The sequence below is a fragment of the Physeter macrocephalus genome, chromosome 7, assembly GCF_002837175.3.
Source record: "Physeter macrocephalus isolate SW-GA chromosome 7, ASM283717v5, whole genome shotgun sequence".
NCBI lineage: Eukaryota > Metazoa > Chordata > Mammalia > Artiodactyla > Physeteridae > Physeter > Physeter macrocephalus.
The window spans coordinates 29,909,404-29,915,282 of record NC_041220.1 but is presented as its reverse complement, the minus strand read 5'-3'; the positions used below and the strand labels follow the sequence as shown (position 1 = coordinate 29,915,282).

General features: G+C 43.9%; 1 protein-coding gene across 8 annotated transcripts in view; it reads right to left on the bottom strand.

Moving 5' to 3' along the window:
• The window catches only part of ARHGAP10 (Rho GTPase activating protein 10), a 337,918-nt gene that overhangs the window by 177,927 nt on the left and 154,112 nt on the right, over window positions 1-5,879 (bottom strand). The gene's annotated exons all lie outside the window — the stretch shown is intronic.

Genomic DNA, 5,879 nt, shown 5'->3' with positions numbered 1-5,879 from the left:
GTAGTGCATATATGTCCCTGCCACTCTCTCACTTCGTCACAGCTTACCCTTCCCCCTCCCCATGTCCTCAAGTCCATGCTCTAGTAGGTCTGTTAGGTGTCTTTTTATGTGCTTATAACCACCTGTATATTTTCTTGAGGAAATGTCTAATTCAGAACTTCTGCCCATTTTTAATTGGATTATTTGTCTTTTTATTGTTGAGTTTTGAGTTCTTTATATATTCTGGATACAAGTCCCTTATCGGATATATCATTTGAAAGTATTTTCTCCCATTCTCTGGATTATCTTTCCACTTTGTGTTCTTGGCACATGCGTTCCTAAATGCTACCTCTCAACTAAGATAGTCAAAGTAACCTTTCAGTGAACTGAGGGAAGGAATATGAACCACACATCCTTCTAACCATTGAGAATCAAAGCAGTAACGGCTAGTTGGAAATCAACCCACCCAGCTCTTCCCCCCTTCATTCTTCCTAAGAGATTCCCCAAGTATTAGAACAGCACACAGATGGCTCTCTTCTGTTTCCAGACATTTCCTTGCCTCAGCACTTCCCAGCTTCCTTGCAGCTAGGTATAACCATACCTAGCTGCACTCAGGCCAATGGTATACGAGCAAAAGTAGTGTGCGCTTCCTCTGGAAAGCATTCCTACCACAACAGACAATGCTACATAATAAATGGGAGCCGGCATCTCGGACCTAAGGTGACCAGGAAGGTAAACCATGCACAGAGGGGGCAGTGTCTGACACCAAGCAGCATACCAACGATGACCGGATCCCCTGTAGACTTCCTAACAAAGAGAAGAAATTAAACTTCTACACTGTTTAAGCCATCTTATTTTGAGTTTTTCTGTTACATGCAATCAAACCTGATCTGAATTCATGTAACAATTAAGTGAAAGCTCTTGATTTACATGTACACAGATCAAACGCAAGGCCAGGCTCCACTTTGCAGTTTATGGAAGTACTGCCTTTGTCAAAATGTTACCTGACTGCTTTTCCAACACGAGGAATAAAAAATAGCAAAGACTGATACCAGGAAAGAAGACAAAAAAACTTTACATGGAACATATGCAATCAATGGTGAAACTGCGATATATGAAGGTCCGCAATAGGAATTCTGTACAAACCCCATCAGAAACCCATCTGCAATACCCACATGCTCCAAAATGCGTTAAATTTATTTTCTTTCAGCAGCGTACAAATACTGGAGCTCACAGCGCTGCAGTGTGTGCGGGAGAAAAGGACAGTTCACTAACCATCGCTTGACTGAATCTAATCCCAGTCCTGTCACTGCTAAGCAGCAATTCCATTTCATTTAATCCAGTACAAATTTGGTGAATGCCCACCACATATAAAGCATTGTAGGAACTAACATGAAGCTCCTACCCTCACGGAATTCATATCTAATAAACAAGGAACAAATTGCTTATAATCCCCAATAGTCGGCTTGGCCAGGAATCAGGGAAATGGACGAAAGAAGAGCCTATCTCATTTCAACTTTTCACTGAATAAATGCCTTCAAAACCCCAGAATCAGGGTGGAGACCTCTGAGAGAGTATACTCCCCTTCTCTCCAGAATTTGCTCCAAAAGTGGGAGCCCAACAGCAACATACTGACAGTGGGGGGTGGCAGGGAACTAAGAGCCCCCAGAAACATCCAACCTGGGGGGCTGATGGTAACATCAAACCCGAATAGATGTTCCCCTGTTTAGAAATCAGGAAATGAAGCAAAGACAACAGAAGTCTGTAATTCAACTTAATTACAGTCACGTGAGCCCAAAGACTGAAGGAGATACACACATAAAGATATTTTCCAAATCAACCAAAGAGCTTTAGAACAAGACTTACAATGAGCACGCATTACTTTTTTAAAAAGATTTACATGGTAGCATTTATATGATAAGATTGAATTAATATACCCATATAAAATGCTGGGTCCATAAAGAGAGTGTATCTTCTTTCCCCCAAGAATTCTTGGAAATTGTACAAAAATCATTCAGTCTCTCCAACCTCTGCACTACTCAAAATGCCTATCACACATCCCAGAAGCAATTGAGTCGGCAGCTGGATATAAAAACCTGGAGTTCAGGGAAGAGATTCAGGTACAGATGATAAAGCTGGGGAGTTACCAACACATGGATAGCATGGAAAGTCCTGAGGCTGGACAAGATCGTTAGGGCTGCAGAGAGGAGATCTGAAGACTGACCTCCAGAGAATTCCAACATCAAGAGGTCTGGGAAACGAGGAACTGGAAAAGGAGTCCAAAAAAGATGAAAAGCCAATGGGGTGGGAGAAAAAGCAGGCAGGTGTGACATTATTGAGCCACGTGCAGCAAGTGTATCACAGAGGAGAGGGTGACTGGCCGTGTCCAATGCTGTCTGCCAGGAAAGAACAAGAGGACTGAGAACTGACCACTGGCGGTAGCACAACAAGATCATGATGGCCTTAACAACAACAACAGAAAAACCCAGTGGAGAGGTGGAGGCAAGGGCCTGATTGAAGAGGATGCAAAGGAGCACAAGAGGAAGGAAATGGGAGACCTGAATATAAGAGCTTTTTGAAGAATTTTTGGGGCTTCCCTGGTGGCGCAGTGGTTTTGAATCCACCTGCCAATGCAGGGGACCCGGGTTCGATCCCTGGTCCGGGAAGATCCCACGTGCCGCAGAGCCATCAAGCCCATGCGCCACAACTACTGAGCCTGCACTCTAGAGCCCTTGAGCCACAACTGCTAAGCCTGCGCGTCCTAGAGCCTGCGCTCCGCAACAAGAGAAGCCACCGCAATGAGAAGCCCGCGCACCGCAATGAAGAGTAGCCAAGCCCGCGCACAGCAACGAAGACCCAATGCTGCGAGGGAAAAAAAAAAAAAAAAAAAAAAGAAGAAGAAGAAGAATTTCTACTGTTTATGGGAAAAGAGAAATGGGCAGCAGACAAAAGAGAAGACTGGTCAAGGCAGGGTTTTTTCACTGGTGATGGTGGTGGTGTTTTTTTTAAAAGATGGATGAAATTAAGAATCAGTTTTGTACACTGATGGGATTCCTCTAGCAGAAAGGGCAAAACTGGTGTCAAAAAGAAAGAAAGAAAGAAAGAAGTGACATCCTAAACCAGGAGAGAGAGGAGGTGAAGAGGGAATGGAAACAGCTAGACAGAGAGGCTGGCCTCAGTCAGGAACACAGACAGCTCCCACGGTGACGGGGACAGCAGGGTGGGTATGGACAGGGTACCGGGCACTGATGATGGAGCGGGTATCCATGGCAGTGGATGAGCTCTTCAAATTACCTCTGTTTCATCAGGACAGGGAGGCAGTGCCAGAGGCTTAGTGAAGGAGGAAAATATGAAATATCCGTCAACCAGGAGAATGAAGGAACTCAGACAGTGGAACATTATTTGTGGTTTGGGATTAACGGGATTTGAAGCCAGTGGCCAGAAATCGGAAGTGAACCCAGTGAACATGGTAGAATACATTTATTTCTCTAGAAAGATAGAAGGCAGAGGTGAACCTTACTTAAGTTGGAGCTGTGCAGACAAGTACAGCAAAGGGAAGGAAGGGCAATGGAGTTGAGGGTACTGAAAAGAGTGACTTTAATGAATGACTGAAATTCACACTTGGCAAGGAGAGAAGTGAGGGTGTGAGGGGCTGAGAACAGTAGGATCCGTTGATTGTAAGCTAAGGACACTTACTAGAAAAGAGTAAGCAGTGAAGAATAGAAGGTGGTGTCAGAAGGAGAAAGCAAAACACAAACTAGACAACAATGGGAAATAACACTTAAGGAGCAATGGCTGAAAATGGATGGGTCCCACATTGGGGGAGGACCAGCCTGTTTCGCTGTGGAGACAGTCAAAGGACTGGAGGGCTGCAGGAGGTGGATGGTAAACACCAAGTCCAACGCCACTGAAGCTGCCAAGTGCTGTACCCAATTTCTTGCTGGGTGTGTTACTGAATGGCTCACCACAACCTAACTCAACGGGACCACAGCTGAATTCACCATCTTCCTCCATCCTTATGCCTCCTGTGTTTTCCTTCCCCTCCTTCACCCTATACTCTAACACCCAACTTCTCTCTGAATTTGTCTCTAAAAGTCTCCCTCAAACAGATGCGCTGGGCTCCATTCCCGCTCCCCCACACCAATCCATAACCCTTCCAACCACTCCTGCCGTTTCTAAACTTTCTCTACTCTGCCAGAGTGAGTTTTGAAAAATATAACTCTATCACTCAGTGCCCTGCTTAAAACCATTTAATAGGTTAAGCTCAAAAACCTCAAGTTCAGGCCTTTGCCCCCCTTCTCAAGCCTCCTCTCCCATCCTCCCTGGCTCTCTGCTCCAGTGATGCTGGGTGTCCCCCGGGGGGGGACCTCAAGCAGACCACGCTCTCTTTTGTCTCCAGAACTTTACATATATTCTACTAATCACTCTGCCTGGAATGTGTCTCAATGCCAGCTGACTCCAAATAAACCCTCAGTTATCAATTTAGACATCAGATTCTCTGTATGCCTTTCTTGAATCACTTAGACTAGATTAGCGGTCCCTCTACACCCAGTTCCCAGAGAGCAGCTCTGAGCGTCAATGGAAATAAATTAGAGATTTCTGCAAGAAGAATGAAGCTGAGAGGGGCCCCTACCCCACTTTAATAAGGGAACTCTTTTTTTTTTCTGTTTCACATATGCATAAATGTAAAGGTTTTATTTGAAAAGAAGGCATCCCTATAAAGTAGTTTGAAAACCACTAGACTAGATCATCTCTAAGGTCTCCCCCAGTTCTAAGAGTCTCCTTACAAGATGATATCATGAGGAAAATAACTCCGTAGTAACCCCTCATCAACCTTTATGAGGGATGGAAAGTAGTCATAATCGTAATAAAGATCCCGATTGAAGAAGAACACTTGGCATGATCAAGGTCTTAGAGAAACTATAGGGCTGGACAAAAATAATACGAATTGTGTTAATATATGGAAGTACTAGAATTATCCTTTCGAGACAAAGCAGATGAAACTCATTTAACACATCTTCTAGTAGACATCATTGCTGACTCGCCTCTGTCAATTATTTAGGAAACAACACACTTACATGGTTATACTCTGATGCCTGCAGCACAGTGGTTAAGAGCTTGGGTTCTAGAGGCAGATGCAAGAGTTCAAATCTCAGTTCTTCCACTTACTAGCTACGTGACCTTAGGAGAATCACTTAAGCTCTCTAGGCCCCAGTTTCTCACCATAAAATGAGAAGGATAATGTCTACCTGATAGAGCTGGGCTGAGGATGAACTAAGATAAAGCACAGAAGAATTCAGAACGCTGGCTCTGAGAGAAAACTCAATAAATGCTTTCAATGGGTGTATGCACACATATTTATGCTCAAGTTGTATTACACAGCCTGAATCTCTTCTTAAAGTTTTTGAACCAGTCCTAACTGGCTTGAAATTTAACCTCTTTCACAATGACGTTCCCTTTCATTTTTCTACAGTCTTGGCAAAATGCATATTAAACCATCTGTCCTTTTCGTTGTAGGGCCATATTTATCATGGTGCATAAGAGCACATTTTTATGTACCTGGTCTTCAATTCAGTTATTGGAAAGTAAAGCATAGATCTTCCCCCTCTGCACTAACACCATAGACTCAGTTATATCATCTGAGGAAAGAGAAGAATTAATTATTTTTGTATTCCTGAGTCCTGACCTAAAATGAACTTGTGTTTAAAAAATCTCATATTGTAAACTTTTATTATACAAGCATGAAACAGTGTTATCTAAAGACCATTGTTACCAAAACCAGGGCTGGCAAGGAACCTCCATAGTGTCAGCCATTAAAAAAGGAAGGATAGGGCTTCCCTGGTGGCGCAGTGGTTGCGCGTCCGCCTGCCGATGCAGGGGACACGGGTTCGCGCCCCGGT